The 16,608-nt window shown below is 55.8% G+C and overlaps 1 long non-coding RNA gene across 1 annotated transcript; it reads left to right on the forward strand.

The window, feature by feature from the left end:
- The first annotated feature begins 1,422 nt into the window (after positions 1-1,422).
- Positions 1,423-7,063, forward strand: LOC112929726 (uncharacterized). The gene is made up of 4 exons (XR_003236974.2): positions 1,423-1,501; positions 2,094-2,268; positions 3,250-4,495; positions 4,856-7,063. It is a non-coding gene; the product is annotated as an uncharacterized lncRNA (long non-coding RNA).
- The last annotated feature ends 9,545 nt before the right edge of the window (positions 7,064-16,608 follow it).

Consider the following 16,608-nt stretch of genomic DNA (forward strand, 5'->3'; position numbering starts at 1 on the left):
AGGGGATCAGACCTCGGGGCCAGGCTTTTGGAGGTTAAATCCTGGCTCCGCCATCCACTTGCTCTGTGATCTTGGGTAGCTTACGCAACTTCTCTGAGCCTCACTTGCCTCCTATGTACAATGGGAGACATCGAAAACCCTTCCTGAGTGAGCTCCCGGCCCTGGGACAGAAGACTAAAGCAACACTTCAGGTTGTTGGCCTCACCTTGTCCCTAGCTCCTGTACCCCTTCCCCACGTCACCCCTGGCCTTTCTGCCACAGCTCAGATAGTCACACCACTGAGACCTCCCAAATTTCCTTCCCCACCGGCCTCTCTGGAGGCCACTGTCTTGGCCATTAGCCAGACTTCACAGCTGAACCCTGAGTGACTAATGGAAGCTGATGGCTGAAAGGCCTCTCTGTTAATTGGGGCCTAATCAGAGGTGGCTGCAGCCACAGCTGGGCTGTGGGAAGGGTGCAGGCGGCAGGGCCGGACCCCCTGGCATCCCTCCTTCCACCGTTGCAGAAGAGGAGGTCCATGTCCCGGTCAGTTAGGGTCTTCATAGACCTTCACTTATTCATCCCTCAAAGAAATATAGGGCCAGCAACATGCCAGGTGACAAGGACACAGTTGCCAGCTACGTGGACGTGCAGCAGACAGCCACGTCCTGCCTTCACAGGGCTGACAGTCTAGAAGCAGAGGCAGAGGGTAACTGGTAGATGAGGCAATGTCAGCTGGGGACAAGTGCATGTGGATGATCAAGCAGGAAAGGGGGCAGACACTTCTGGGGAGGGGCTGGGACTATGCTTGAGGAAAGGCGACTTGAGCTGAGACCTTAAGGATGAGAAAGGGGGAGCCAAGCAAAGAGCTGAGGGAAGAGCATTCTAGGTAGAGGGAAGGGCAAATGCAAAGGCAGAGCTTAGAGCCTGATTCAGAAACCATGAGGTCAAAGCCAGACTCTGCACGACTTGCCGGGGGGCCATGGGTAAGGCCATCGCTGTCCTCATGGGGGTCGGACTCACTCATCTTTCAGGCCTTAGCTATTGTGTAAATGAAGACTATGGGGGCCACAAAGTGGGGTGCTGGGAGGGGACGCTGGGTGCGGGGCGGCTCGGGGCGAGGCGGGGAAGTCCAGCCGGAGGCCTGCCGTCTGAGCTTCACACGTCCCGGCTAATTGAATTAACTCTTAGCACTTCAGCAGCCAAAGCTCCCAGCTCCAGGTTTCTCACATTCTTCCAACCCTGGCAGTGATTTAGGAAAGGGGATTTCGTTTCTCCAAGGCGGATGGAAAAGGTCATTGGGTGGGTGGGGCCCCTTGGGAGGTAGACCAGATGTCTCTGGGAACGGCTGGCCCCCCAGGTGGAGATAAAGACAGGCAGGTGCAAAGCTGGGGTGAGAACCAGTGCTTCCCTCCTGTCCTCACCCCCCAGAACTCCCAGGATGATGGGGAGAGAGAGCCCCTGCTTTGGGGAACTCCCTGTCTGATGAGAGAGACTCGGCAGACAGTGTCTGATGAGAGAGGTAGGGCACTTACCCTGGGACAGTTCTCGGTCTGAATTTTAAACCGATAAACATAAAAACAGCAAGAAACTTATGGAAGAAATCATACCTGGTTGCTGAGGGCTCCGAGGCAGCACCGAAGACGCCTTAGTTTGCCACGACTGTGGCAGGTGCTGGTTTGGGCAGGGTTGCTCACCCACCTGGGATCTGATCGGTCGTGGGGCACAAGGGCTTGAGAGAGCGGGCTCGGAGCCAGACTGCCGGGCTTTGTACCTGGCCCCAGTACCCGCGCTGCGTGACCTTGAATATGATATTTGACCTTTTGTGTTTTAGCTTCTTTCATCTGGAAAATGGGAGGGGGTGGGGCTTAAATTAATCCATCCCTGCAAAGAACAGTGCTTAGGACGCTGGGCTTGACCAATAGCTCCTAATTTGAGTCTTCATGCTCTCCCCATTTTTCAGCTGAGCAGGCAGGCTCAGGGAGGGGTGGTGATGTGCCTGAGGCCCCTCCGCTAGCTGATGGCTGTCTGGGACTTGAACCCAGAGCCTCTGACTCTGTGTGGGGTCTTCTTTCCACCGATCCCCCGTAATGGCCACATTGACAACTTCCCAGCACCCTCACGATCGCCCTGTGCAGCAGTCCGGGGAGACACGGGTGTCCCCTTCTGTGGATGAAGACACTGAGGCCCAGAGCACATTGCCTGGACGCAGGACCACGTCTCACTCGCGGCAGGGTCCCTAGACCTTGGCACACAGCGCGCTATCAGACACCACTTTGCAAACTGAAGGTAAAAAGAGGAGGGAACAGAGAGGGGGTGTGGCTGGGACCTTAGGGCAATTTAATTTTCCCCTGGGCGGGGGAGTTGAGGCTCTGAGACTCCAGATCTTCTGCACCCCCGGGCCAGCCTCTCTGTCTCTTCTCTCTCACCGACTCCAGATCCAGATGTTTGAAGTAGGGTCTGGCCCCAGGCCCCGCCTCTGAGCTGGGGGCGATTGGTGCGAAGGCCGTGGGGAGGTGGCGGTGGAGACTCTGGGCCTGGACGCCGAGGCCTTGTGTCCAGGGCCACAGGAAGCCTCACACCTGGCTGGGGAGATGACAAACACAGCAGAACAGTGTCTGTGACATCCTGTGAATTAATCTGAGCGTCCTGGGCCTCGGGCAGTACAAGCAGTGGCAGCAGGGAGATCCTGTCTGCGGCCTTGATTAAATCAGAACGTTCTGCTAGTCCGTACCTGTTAGTAGAGCCAGGGAGGGCAGCCAAAGTGGAGAAGATGTGGCTGACACGCGAGGGGGAAGGGGCGCCCGGGTCGGGGGGCAGGGCCCAGCAGAGGGGTCTGAGCAGCCCGGAGAGGGCAGGTGCACAGGGGTCTCTTTGGTCTTGGGCTCCCCATCCGGGCAGGTGCTGCTGTGTGACTCAAGCTGTCCCCAGGGGTCCCCAGCTGGGCGCTGGTCAGGCAGCTTCACTTGGTCTCCGGGGACCCCCGAAATAGTCACCAGCCCATGGGTGCCGAGGACACCTCCTGAACTGGGCATTGAAAGCCGAGTGGGAGTTACCTGGGCTCGCTCCCACTGCCCTGGTGTCTCCTTGTCTCCCCACTCCCCGTGGCTGGCTAACCCACCCCTTCCTCCCGCCCCTGCTGTGGCGCCTGGTGAGCTCCTACCTGTTGTGGAGATCAACGAGACCAACCGAACGAGAGGAGCAAAGGCTTTTTATTCCGCGCTTACCGCGTAGCAAGGGAGTCAGCCACCATCCCTTGTGTTCCGGCAGAGACTCGAAGGCCGGCGAAGTGGGAAAGCTCTATGGTGGGGAGAACAACGGGAAGGCTCCAGGTGTGCCCTGCTGGGAGGCCGCGGCAAAGCGGACGTGCAGGTGGGACAACCGCAAGCAGGGCTTCCTGTGTGATGGGTGAGGGGCACGAACTTGGCTTTCTCCGGTTGGTCCTCAGGTGGAAGCGGGAAGGACCATTAGGGAAAGCTGTGGGTTATTTATTTTTTTTTTAAATTTTTATTTATTCATGATAGTCACACACACAGAGAGAGAGAGAGAGAGACAGAGGCAGAGACACAGGCAGAGGGAGAAGCAGGCTCCATGCACCGGGAGCCTGACGTGGGATTCGATCCCGGGTCTCCAGGATCGCGCCCTGAGCCAAAGGCAGGCGCCAAACCACTCTGCCACCCAGGGATCCCAAGCTGTGGGTTATTAATCCAGCCATTCGATGCTGACTGTTAGAAAGTTAGTGTTTAGCTTCCCGGCCCATCACCAGAGATAGCAACCGGGCTTCCGGCAGGTCTGACTTGCAGCAGGCCGCCTGGCTGGCTGGTTTGGGGATAAGGGACGGATTTCCTGGGCAGGCTGCTGCCAGCTGCGGGTCGACATTCTGCTTTTTACCTTAGGCGGCGAGGCAGTTGTCCATTTGCGTGGTCAGCCTCTCAACATCCTTCCAGAAGGGGAGCAAGGGCCACCTCCTGCAGGGAGTCTTCCTAGATTCCACCAAGAGCAGCCTTGCTTGGCTGTTCCTTCTCCCGTGCTCCCGTGCCCCTCCACCCTTACGGGGGTGTTGTGGCTCCTAGTTCAGACTCTTCCGCGTTTGAATCCCGTTTTCCCCACTCCTTGGCAGCGTATCTTCTGAGCAACGTGATTTCATCCCGAAGCTTCCGCATCTGTAACATGGAAGGCAATGCTAGTACTGTCACTGTCAGAGGAGCTGACATGATACGGGGTGCCGAGGACCCTGCTATCAGTATTATTAGCATTAGTGTTGCCACCACCCCGGTGAGCAGCAGGCGGGTGGATGGGGATCGGATCTCTGGCCTCTTTAGACTCATTTCCAGGTGCCAGGCCTCCCCTTCAGCGTGGCCCTGGCCCTACGCAGGCCATCCTCACCTGCCAGCTCCATCCCTAGTAAGCCGGGGGCAGGAGCAGTTTCTTATTCATCTCGGTCCTTCATGCATCGCTCAGAGTCTACCCAAGAATGGGAGCCCGGAGGAAGGTTGCTGAATGAACAAATGCTCGAGTGAGTGAATGGATGCCCAGTGTGGCGCCAAACCACTTCTCCCTTCCTTCTCCCGCCCGCAGGCCTGAGCAGGGCTCCTCTTCCCTGGCTCTGACAGGTGGTGTGTATGGGGGGGGGGGTGATGGGAGGCCTCTAGGGGAGGTTTATTCTGGAAGGGGGTTGAGGATATAGGAGGAGGATGGGATGGGGGGCTCCATCCAAGGGCAGCCCTCTGGCAGCTGGAGCTCTCCACGGTTGGGCTCCCTCCAGAGGGGATGAGTTCCCCATCACTGGGTGTGTGTGGGGGGGTGTAACCAGTACCAGAGCTGCTGTGGTGACTTCGTGTTATTGATGCACCTTTTTTTTTTTTTTTTGCACTAGTTCGTCTAGTGAGCACCTCTACATACTGGGTACTGAGGTGGGCTTTACGGATGGCAAGTGAGAAACACCAGGGGAAGACTTTGTTGGATCAGTGATTCCCAAAGAGCGGGGTGCCAAGAACCCCTTTTACCCCTCCTTGGCCAGAAGTGTCCGCGCCCTCCTGGCATTTGGGGCCGACTCTTACAGAAGCTATTGCTTAGTTTCATGGAGCCCCCCACGTGTCCCTCTGTCTCACAAAGGCCAGAAGGAAAGAGCCACTCTCGGGAAGACATCCCTTCCTGCAAAGAAAGCCACTTCTCACTAGAAGCTTAGCTACCACGTGTCCAGATAAGTAGATGTCGCTTCAGGATGCCAAGGAGCTCGCGAGCTGAGCCCCTGCGGTAGGTGGGCAAATTCTGACTTTAAAGTTTTTTTAAAAAAAACAAACCCACATTTTTAATTGAAGTGTGACATAAATACAGAGGGGAGCACAAATCGCAAGCATACAGCTGGGAAACTTTCCACCAGGTAGACACACCTGTGTGGCTGGTACCCCGGTCAAGGAACAGAACATGGAGGGGGTGCACCTGGAGGGCTCAGTCGGTTAAGTATCTACCTTCAGCTCAGGTAGCTGATCTCGGGGTCCTGGGATCGAGCCCCACGCTGGGCTCCCGGCTCAGTGGGGGGTCTGCTTCTCCCTCTCCCTCTGCACCTCCCCCTGCTCACGCTCTCTCTCCCTCAAATAAATAAAATCTTAAAAAAAAAAAAAAAAGAAGCAGAACATGGCCAAACCATCTCCCAGTGAGCCCCCCCGGCCCACGGCACCTTCCTCCAAAGATACCCGCCTTCCTCTCAGCACGGTCCTCCAGCACTTGGCGTGCAGCCCGGCCATCGTGTGTGGTTGTACCTCGTTCATTCATTCTCAGGGCCAAGCCGCGTCCTCTCACTGCAAGACTGTGTCTCAAACTATCTACTTGTTCTACTGTCCATGGACATCTGGATGGTTTCCAGCACAAGGCTGCTGTGGAGGTCACTGTCGTGGGCTTGCCAGTAAATGGCTTTTGGTGAACATCAGCGCTCTTGTTGGACGCGTATGTCAGACGTAGAAGAGAAATTGCTGGATCGCAAGGAAGGTGTACGTACAGCTTTATAGACATGGCCAGTGTCCCGGAGGGGTCGCACCAGTTGACACCCCCAACAGCAGAGTATGAGGCGCTCCGCCGGTCTAGATCACGTTCTTGAGAACCATGGTATCTCCTCCCACGCTCGTTCCGGAATCTAGTCCTGATCTAGACTTCCCAAACGATGAATGAAATCAAAGCACCTTTTCATGCCTATTGGCCATTTGGATATTCGCTTTTTTGTGGGATGTCTGTTCAAGTCTCTTAATCATTTTGCTACGACTTTCTCTCTTTCTTATTTATTTATAGAAAAAAAAAGACTTTCTAATATTCTGGATATGAGTCCTTTTCAAACACATGCAAGTGTCACCTCCCTCCCTCTCCGAGGGCTGGGTTTCCACCTTCTCAGTGGCTTGTGACTTGAAGAGGTTCTAGTCTACCTCAAGGTCACAGAGGTGTTCTGTTTTCTTGTAAAAGTCTGATTATCTTACTTCCACATTTAGAGCTACAGTCCATCTGGAATTGACAGTGTATGGTGTGAGGAAGGGCTCAAGATTGACTTTTTTTTTCCATACGAATTTCCAGTTGTCCCAGTGTCATTTATTCTAGTTGGGGAGGATGGTGTGTAGGGGGAATGTGTTCTCAGAGACGTAGGGGTTTGGGGATCAGGAGGAGAGGGGTGGGGGGAGCATCTCCTTCTCCCCCCATGAGCAGAGAAGTCATCCGTGTTCGTCTGTGGCATGATTTCTGCTTTGAGACCCTGGGACATGGAGTTTGTCTTCCAACCGCTCCTTGTTGAAACCCCACGCAAGAGGCTGTTCTCAAGTAGAAACTACCGCTGCCCCTCCCGTGTTGGAGAAGCTGATTGTCCAAGACTCTGAAGCTCTGGGCGAATGGATTCATACTGCAAATGCCCCTTTCTGGACAAGAAATGGCTCTTACTACTTGTCCCTTCATTTCTTCACCTCCTTCGCTTCTTCTCTCTCTCCCTTCCTCCCCCCTTCCTCCCTCCCTTCCATGGACACACTATGTAAAATCCCAATTTCCCACCCCTGACTTCCTTCTTCATTCTATCCTCAGCACTGAGAACCATCCAAACACTGTATTTCTTCCATACATATAAATAAATAAATAAATAAATAAATAAATAAATAAATTATTTTAGAAGGCTTAATTTGTATATGGCAAAATTTACAGACCTTACATGGAGAGTTTGGTGAGTTTTGACAAATGTACACACCCATGTTACCACGTCCCCAGTTAAGACATGCATTTCTAATCATCCCCAGAAAGCCCTCTCGTGTCTCTTCCAGCAAATCCCCCCTCTGAAGGCAGTTCTATCACCATAGATTAGTTTTGTTTGTTCTTGGGCTTCATAGGAATGGAATCCTGCAGTAACATCTATATTTTACTCATTTTCCTTTATAGTCTGTCTCCTCCACTAAAATATAAGCCCTGTGTAGGCATAGTTTTTTTTTTTTTTTTTTTTGTCTTGCCGATTCCTGAATTCCTAGCTTCTAGAATAGTGCCTGGCACTTAACTGGCGGCAGATTTGATGAGTGAATATATGGATAGAGCTGTAGTGTTGCCCGTTCCCTCATGTCTCTATCCCAGGGGTCAGGGTGAAGGCAGCGGGGTGGCCCCAAAACCAGACGGCATCCTTGTGCTCCCACCTATCTGCTCTCCAAACCAGGAGAGGCAGCCTCGCCTTGTCTTTTGCACAATGTGGGTGTGAGTGGTTCCTACCCCGGAGGGTAAGAACACTTCCCCAAGGTAGGATCCAAGGAGTTACTATATATTAAACACTTTAGTAAGCTTTGATTAAATGCCAATGGTGGTAATTAATTGATTAATCAACTGTTAATATACCCTTAAGAGTTCATCTAGATCAGCCATTCACTTATTTGTTCTGCAAATATTTAGGTCTGATGTGGTGACACATACAAGTGTTACAACAGTGAATGAGATGAAGCCCCTTCTTCATCTGCCTGGCATTTTGGTGAAAGGGTGTATTTGTTGGGGTCCAGGCTAAGCTACTAGAAGAAGTAAACCCAAAGGGCACCTGGGTGGCTCAGTCAGTTAAGCGTCTGGCTCTTGGTTTTGGCTCAGGTCATGATCTCAGGGTCGTGAGATCAAGCCCCATGTCTGGCTCCACGCATAGCGTGGAGTCTGCTTGAGATTCTCTCTTTCTCTGTCACTCTCCTTGCTCCTGCTCTCTCTCTCTCAAAAAAAAAAAAAAAAAAAAAAAAAAAAAAAAAAAAAAAAGAATAAGTTTACCCAACAATACAGTGGCTTAAACAAGTTAAAAGTTTTTTTTCTGTTTATTTATCTAGTTATTTTTCAATCTTGTGAAGAAGTAAGTGAAGTAAGTGGTTCAGCTGTCCTAGAGCGACTGCCATCCTCCACGTGTGGCCTCTACTTCTGGGTTCAGTATGACGGCTGCAGCTCCTGCCCTTTCATCTGCAACCCAGCAACCAGGAAGTGGGAATGGGTAAGAGATATCTGTCCTTTCCCGCCAAGACATGACCCCAAATCATGACCCCAAATCATCCAATATCACTTTTACTTAGATCTCACTGACCAGAACCTAACTTATGTGACCACACGTAGCCACAGGCAGGTCTGGGAAATAGAATCTCTAGCTGAAGTTTGTTTTATGTTTTTTTTTTGGTTGTTTGTTCGTTTTGCTGTTTTGTTTTAGAGAAGAGAGAGAGAGGGGGAGAGAGAGAGAGAGAGGTGAAGAGGGGCCGAGAGGGATGGAGAGAGAATCTTAAGGAGACTCCCCAGGCTCAGAGCCTGACGTGGGGCTCCATCGCACGACTCTGAGATCGCGACCTGAGCCAAAACCAAGAGTCAGACGCTTAACCACCTGAGCCAACCAGGCACCCCTCTAGCTGAAGTGTTTTAAGAGCTTGGAAACTAGTGGTTTGGGGTCATGGAGTCCATAGCCCCCAGGTGAGCCGGGTCCCTTGTGGGGCAGTTTGGGGCACCTCAGGGCTAGGACTGCCAGATTTAGCAAATGAAAATACAAGACCTCATGTCAATTAGACTTTTGGGTAAACAATTATATTTAGGCCAGGGGCGCCTGGGTGGCTCAGCGGTTGAACGTCTGCCTTCGGCCCAGGGCGTGATCCTGGGGTCCTGGGATCGAGTTCTGCATCAGGCTCCCTGCATGGAGCCTGCTTCTCCCTCTGCCTGTGTCTCTGCCTCTCTCTGTGTGTGTCTCTCATGAATAAATAAATAAACTCTTAAAAAATAATATTTAGGACATGTTTGTATTACAAAGTTATTTATTGTTTATCTGAAATACTTTATTTTTTCCATCATTTCCATGAAAACTTCCTTGGGTGGGGCCTATGCTGGTTACCTCCTGCCTCCTCCCACTGCCTCCCAAGTCGCAAGGCACAGACGGCCAGTCTACGAGGCTTCCCTGCATGCCGAGTGGGTGCTCAGCACCGCAGAAGGCGGCAGGTGACGGGGCGCTTGCTCCCCGGGCCATGGCAGGTGGGACAGGCCGCCAGCTGTACCTTTGCCAGGAAGGGATGCGAAGCAGAGACTCGCAGTTTGCCGCGTGGGATAGCTGGTCCTAGGGCATCTAGAGGTGCCTGTCCCCGAGATCTGGTCACAGTAGGCTGAGGCCTGCCCTAGAAGGCTTCTGGGAGGAGCTGAGGCTTGAGCTCGGAGTTTCCACCTGGTGCCAGGACAAGGCCCATGTGCAGGAATCACCCGAGCCCCGGGGCCAATCCCAGGTCTGCTCCCCCCCAGCCGTGTGACCCTGGCCAAATCCCTCCACGTCTCCAAACCTGGGTTTTCATATCTGTAAAATGGGGATCCAAACACAGCCCGCTGCACAGTGCGGGGGTGAAGACGGGTCGACACGACGCTCGCTCGCACCGCGCTCCCTGCACACGTTTATTCATCTTGCAAAATAATATCTGGAGTGGGACGGACGCTTGGGTGGCTCAGCGGTTGAGCCTCTGCCTTCGGCTCAGGGTGTGATCCCGGGGTCGTGGGATCGAGTCCCACATCGGGCTCCTTGCATGGAGCCTGCTTCTGTGTCTGCCTCTCTTCCTCTCTACCTGTCATGAATAAATAAATTTTTAAAAATCTTAAAAAAAAAAAAAAAAAAAGAAAGATCTGATCTAACGTCTCTTGCTGAGTTGTTTGGACTGTTTTTTACCGAGGCTCTGAAGGGAACAAAGGATCCGGGATTGGTATGCAGGAGGCTGCAGGACTCACGAGAGGAAGCGGGTGGGAGGGAGGGCGAAGGGGAAGACGCGAAAGGGGGCAGGTCCTCGCCCTGGCCACCCAAGGGTGTGACCCTTGGCCGGGTCTGGGGACAGATCTGGGCCGGAGGGCCCCTCAAGGCCAGCAGCACCGCGCCCCTGGCACTCCTCTCCCCCGGTCCCCTGTGCCTCCGCTTCCCGCACCCTGCTGCGTCCCAGCCCACCACGGCCACGGCCATGGCCACGGCCACGCTGTGGAATTTCCAATTTTCAGCTAATGTGCGGGTCGTGACAGAGGCTCAGAGGCCCTGGTCGGACATAATGGCAGAAGAATTGTAAATGTCGCCCTGAGTGAATGGCAATGAGGACGGGCAGGGAGGGGACATTTTCCATCGGCCGCGTGGCCGGGCCCGGGAATACATTTTCTCTCGGAGTGTGTCGCATTAGATTTCCAGAGGTGCTCGGGCTCCAGGTACATGTCATTAGTAACAGTTTGGGCGATAATGAATCCTTTTATTTCTTTTCCTCACAGCTCATGAATACATAACAAGGCCCCGCTCAGGCGCATCTGGCCTGGGCCCCGAGCCTCCTGCCACCTAATCTCGTCCTGCTCCAATATCCAGGCGACCCAGCTGGGGCCTGCCTTAAAGGAGCCGCATGCCCTTTCCTGCCTGGGGCCTCGGGCCGGCCGAGGGGCCGAGCCCTGGGCTGGCCGTGGCCGCTGGCCGAGGGGTCGGACACCGGGGAGACCCAGGACGCGAAGGGATCCCCAGATCCTGACTCAGGTGTGAGCGCCACGCCGCGCATCCAGCAGGCATCCATGCAGTGCGTCCAGCAGCGCCTGCTTGGTGAACAGCGCCTGCCCGGCCGGGGGAGGGCTGCGTGAAGGCTTTCTCAGACCGCCTGGGTGAGGCCGGCCAGCCCCTCCGCCGGGCGGGCTTGTGAGGCCGTGACCCCCTGTGACAGTGAGGCCTAGACGTGCAGGTGCTTCATCGTGGCCTCTGAGAAGCAGGCGGGGGCAGAGGCCCGCTCCTCCCTGGGTGGCCATCGCCTAGAGAAGGTTCTAGGGAAGGGCATGTCACCTTCCCTGTAAGGTGACATGAAGCTTTACAGAAAGCTTTGCTGCCGAGAGTCGGTTGCTCCGTTCCCCGGGAATCCGCACAGCTCTTACCTTCCTGAGCAAATGCTTAGTGGAAGAGAGGAAGCGTGCAGGGTTTTTTTTTTTTTTTTTTTTGCAATTACTATTTTTGCAATTGCACACGTCTATAGGCTTCTTTTGCCGACACTTCCCTCCTTCCTCCTCACCCTTTTGACCCGCTCTATTTTTCTGTGTGTTCCTCCCATTGTATCTCCCGGGATGACGTTACCGTTGTCCCCTGTCCCCCGTCCCCCTGGGAGGTGAGCTCTGTGAGGGCAGGGGCCTCGTGCTCGGGGCATCTCCTGGGCCAAGGATGATGCCGGTGGTCAGCACACACGTGCAAGAGGACGCAGCAGCTTCCACCACGGTCATGGCCACCCCGAGGTGGGGCTGCTGGACCCCGCTGACCCCAGGAGGACGGACCGGTGGCAGGCCCAGTAGAAGCCCGGGTGGCCTCCAAGTCAGCGTGGTGTTGCAGCTGGATCTTGCTCTCAAGAGCTCTCGGGCTGTGTCCAGGCCTGGGTGGCCTCCTAGACGTTGTGGGGCAGGTGGAGGAGAGAGGGAGCAGGCCAGCGTAGCTTCCTGGCAGGAGGAGCAGGGGTGAGATGACACCCCCTCCGCTGATGGCCTGGGTCTCGGCTCTCCGATGGCTTTGCCTCAACCAGGTGGGACCTACCCTCCAGAGCCACGGGGTCCCCGTATTTGAAGGCTGGTCTGATGCTGGACCGAGCCCGGGACACCCCTACTAAGTGCCTGCCGTCTGCGAGCACATTAAAACACTAAAAAACTCAACTCCTCTGAGTGGCAGGGATGATCGTGAGCCCCGTATTTCACCACATAAGGAAACAGAGACGCAGAGAACATAGGCAACTTATCCAGGGATGCACAGCGTCAAATGGCAGAGGTAGGATTTGAACCCAGACCGTCTGGCTTCAACGTGCAGGCTTGTGACGACCAGAGATCGTCCTGCTTTTCTGACACGGCTTCATCGGAAGCAGTATTATGAGTGCCGTCCCCACAAAGCCAGCCTGTCTTTCTGGATCCACTGAACAGTGAGAAACTCTGCAATTTTCCTCCCAAATCTGGGCAGCGTTGGTGTCCAGTCTTGAAGGTTTGGTGTCCAGCGTTTGGAGGTTAGTCACGGGGGCCCCGCAGTCAGGTAGGCCTGGCTCCTGCACTGCCTGGATCTGCTACTTCTGTCTGTGTGAGTTTGAGCAAACCACGGGGCCTCAGTTTCCTTGTCTGTCAAACGGGGGTGATATGGTGCCGCCCCAGAGGGATGCGGGAGAGACCCAGGTGCCCACACAAGGGACGCGCGTAAAGCAGTGCCCACGATGGCAATAAGTGTTAGGTTATTTTACAAAAAGCATGACTCAAGGTGGGACTCAGGTTCCAGCTCAAGCACCGCCTCATCAGGGACCTCACCTGTCATCACCTCTTTTTTAAAAAAAAAAAAAAAATTATTTATTTGGTGGGGGAGGGGCAGAAAGAGAATCTCAAGCAGACGCTGTGCTTAGCGTGGAGCCCGATGAGGGGCTCGATCCCACCACCCGAGGTCATGAGCTGAGCTGAAACCAAGAGTAGGGTGCTGCCCCCCAACCCCATGACTGAGCCACCCAGGCTGCCCGCTGTCATCACCTCTTACCCCCTCCACTGTCCTCACCTCTGCCATCCTTATGGTCACTCTGTGACCCTCTGTCATTGTATTCCCCCCCCAGTCCCCAACGAGCACTGACCTGGGGCCAGATGCAGGTTCCCCGGCATACCTGCCGCCCGATCCGGCCGAGGGCAGAGACAGGCACCTGCCACCAGGAACGTGGAACTTGCACAGGACTCAGGTATGATTGGCATCACCCACGGTGTCACACGCTCCCTGGGGTCAGTCCCAGGCTCTCACCTGATGATTCCTGAATACCTACTATGTGCAGGTCCTGCGGGTAAATGTTTTGCATTTATCACCTCACACCATGCTTGCAAAATCTTCCCTGAGGGGAAGGCACCATGAATCCTACTTTATAGATAAGGAAACTGGGGCTCAGGGAAGTTAAGTAATTTGCCCAAGGTCACACAGCAGGTGTAAGGAAGAGCCTGGACCCAAACCTGTGTCTGTCTGACCCCAAAGCCTCCACCCACCCAGCTCTGCCTCTTGTCTCTGAAATTCCACTGGAGCTAAGAAGGCTTCCTAGATTGAAGGAGAGGGGGGATCAGTGTCCCTTGTGCCCTTGCCATCGTCTGTATCCAGTCGTTCGTCGGCTGAGGCTTGTCTTACACAGACTTTGTGCAAGTCTTGTGCCAGGGCCAACGCCTCTCGGGGGTGTGCGTCCGAGCTGAGTGCCAGTGCCTTTGTGCCCAGCCTTGCACCCTAGGGTGCCAGCGCCCTTGGCCTCGACCTCACCGCCCCTGGCTCTACCATCCACACTGTGCTCTGTGGAGAGAGAGCATGATCTGGCCAAAGTACACCCTTAGGGGAGCAAAAAGGCCTCCAATCCCTGCCCCAGCTCTGCCACTTATTAGCTCTGTGACCTTCCGGCAAACAGCCCCTCTGTGACTCAGTTTCCTCATTTATATAAAAAAAGGGGGGTGTAATACTGCTGCTTCCTGTGCTTTGAGAATGGTGGTCTCTTTGGGGTTTCTCCCCTCGGTCCGGCCCTCCCCCAGCGCAGTGAGGCCCCCACGGTGCGGACCCCCACCCGTGCCCTGCACAACCCCACCGGCCTCACTGTTGACTTTGGCACTCGGCCCTCACCTGGGCTGCCGTGACCGGCCTGGAATTTCAAGCTGAATTTGATTTGACCTGTTCCGCGGGGCTGGCCCCTAAACCAAACCATATTCCCGCCGAGCCCTCAGTGCCCAGTGTCCCCCTGAGAGGAGGGGACGGAGCCTGGCTGGGCCACCGCCTGGGGCCACCCTCGCCAACCCCTGCCCGGTGCTGCCTCCTGAACTAATTCCATAATCCTGCCTCCCGCCTGGCCCCAGCGGCTCAGGAAGGGTTCTCAGGCCTGCTCTGATCCCACCTTCCTGCTCCGCCCGGACCGCAGCCCCTCGGCCCCTCACCCGCCCACACCCGGGCTCCTCGGAGGTTCTGAAACTCATTTAGGTCCCGTGCTCTGTTGCCTTGGCACCCCCCCTCCCCCCGGACCCCCAGCTAGGCCCTGTAACAGGATCCAGATGTTCCCTCCCCTGTCCCCAGGGTCCCCAGAATAATCCGTGACAGTTGGGCAGCCAGAGGGGGCAGGCAGGGGTGCAGGCACTGCTGGGGTAGAGGGTGGAAATGGGGAACGAGGCCCCCGCGTGCAGGGCCAGTGGAGGGGTGACTGACCACGCCCTGGCACGGGCATCTCTGCCCAGGCAACGTCCCCCAGAGAGCATCGTCATCTCCCAGGATGACGACGAAATTCCTGCGTCCGCTGGCTGCGTGACCTCGGGTGGGTGGCGGGCCTCGCTGAGCTGCACCAGCTCCGACCTCCCTGCGTCACTCCGAGACCGTGCAGGTGAAGGGCCAATTCCGCACGGAGCCAGCGCCTTGTGGGAGGTGAGCAGACGGTCCTGGATGAGTCACCCCTTCCCGTGGATCTGTGTCCTCATCTATAAAGAGGGGACAGTAGTGCCTCCCTCTCAGGGTTTCAGGGGGAACGGGCACCTCGCAGGAGCTCAACAACTGGCAGGTGCTTCTCTCTTGCCTTCTGGTGTCTCTGGCCAGCATCTCTGCCGCCAAAGGAGGGGTGGGTACACCCCACCGGAGATGCCTCAGCAGGCCCTGACCAGCTCGGGGAGCCCCTCAGCCAGCGGGGACCCCGGGACAGAGACCAGGTGGACCCCAGGCCAGTCCTTCCCCTGCCTGGTGCCAGCTTTCCCGTCTGAAGCGTCAGCCCTCCTCCAACCCCAGGACACAGTGGGTGCTCGGTGCGTACCTGCTGAACGATGCTCAGAATGCCCTCATCCTCATCCTTCCTCCTTTCCACACTCACCGGGCCCCCTCCTTCCCCTGCCCCTCCCCTGCTCCCTACCCCCCCCAGGGACGGAGGGCCCCCTGGCCTCACCCCCTTTCCCACTCTCTTAGGCACCTCCTTCAGTGCTGAGGGTGGGGCTGAGGACCAGGTGAGGGGCGGGGCGGGGAGGCTGGCTCCAGGGGAGCCACAGGGCCTCCGGGGTCCCCTGCAGAAGCTGGGGGACACAGTGGGAGATCACGGGCTCTGATGCACTGGGGGCCTCAGAAAGCCACTCAGCCTCTCTCTCCGCGTCTTAAATTCCTGCCTGGAAATAAGATAAGAGTAGCTACCGAGTGCTGACGGCCCCCGGGGGGCGGGCGGGGGGCAGGGGGTGCAGGCCCTGGGTTCAGGCCCTTCCCGAGAGGAGGGGACGGCTCTCCTCCTCCAGCAACTGCACCAGGGAGTCTCCCGGTGGGTCCCCGGTGGCAGCTTGTCAGAGATGTGAATTATCCCTCCCCATCTCGGACCCGCTGAATCTGGAACTCTGGGGCCAGGGGGGCCGGGTCCACACGGCAAGCCCTCTGGGTGCTGCGAACTCAAGCATGAGCAGCACAGATCTACACCACCCTCGTCCTCACCATCTTCACCCTGAGACCTCTGAGGCAGGCCCTGAGCGAGTCCCTTCCCCTCCCCGACGGGCCGCAGGGGGCTCCCCCCACTTCCCAGTGTCTCCGGTGCCCGGGGCTGGGCCCTTCCCTCGTCCTGGTCCCAAAGCAGCAGCGGGGTTTCACCAAACTCTTGTGAGGTCCCCCGCCGCTGGCAGATCCCTGCCCGCCCCCTAGGGCATCACCAGCTCGCTGGGGACCCCCGTCTCCCTGATGGGCTGGGTGCTCGGCCTTGCAAGGTGAGGGGCGCTCGGCAGCCACCAGCAGGACACTCTCCACGCCACCCTCTACTTTTTGAAGCCATGAAATGAAGTGATTTAAAGCGCTGATAGCCTGGGTTTGGACCCTCAGTCTTCCACATACTGGCTGTGTGTCCTCAGATTTCTGAACCTCTCTGTGTCTGCTGCTTCTCCTCTCTAAAGCAGAAATGATAACACCCATTTCTAGGATGGCTGCAAGATGATGATGTGGGTGAGGCTGCGACCTCTAACTGTGACCTCTTCACCCAGAAAACACCTGCTTGGGCTCCCCTCTGCCTCTCTCTCTGTGTGTCTGTCATGAATAAATAAATAAAATCTTTAAAAACATTTTTTTAAAAAACCAAATAAATGTTCATGGAGTCGAAACCAGGAGTGGATTTTTAAAAATAGGTTAAAGGGGGATCCCTGGGTGGCGCAGCGGTTTGGCGCCTGCCT

This window comes from Vulpes vulpes, chromosome 2 (genome assembly GCF_048418805.1).
Source record: "Vulpes vulpes isolate BD-2025 chromosome 2, VulVul3, whole genome shotgun sequence".
NCBI classification, from domain to species: domain Eukaryota; kingdom Metazoa; phylum Chordata; class Mammalia; order Carnivora; family Canidae; genus Vulpes; species Vulpes vulpes.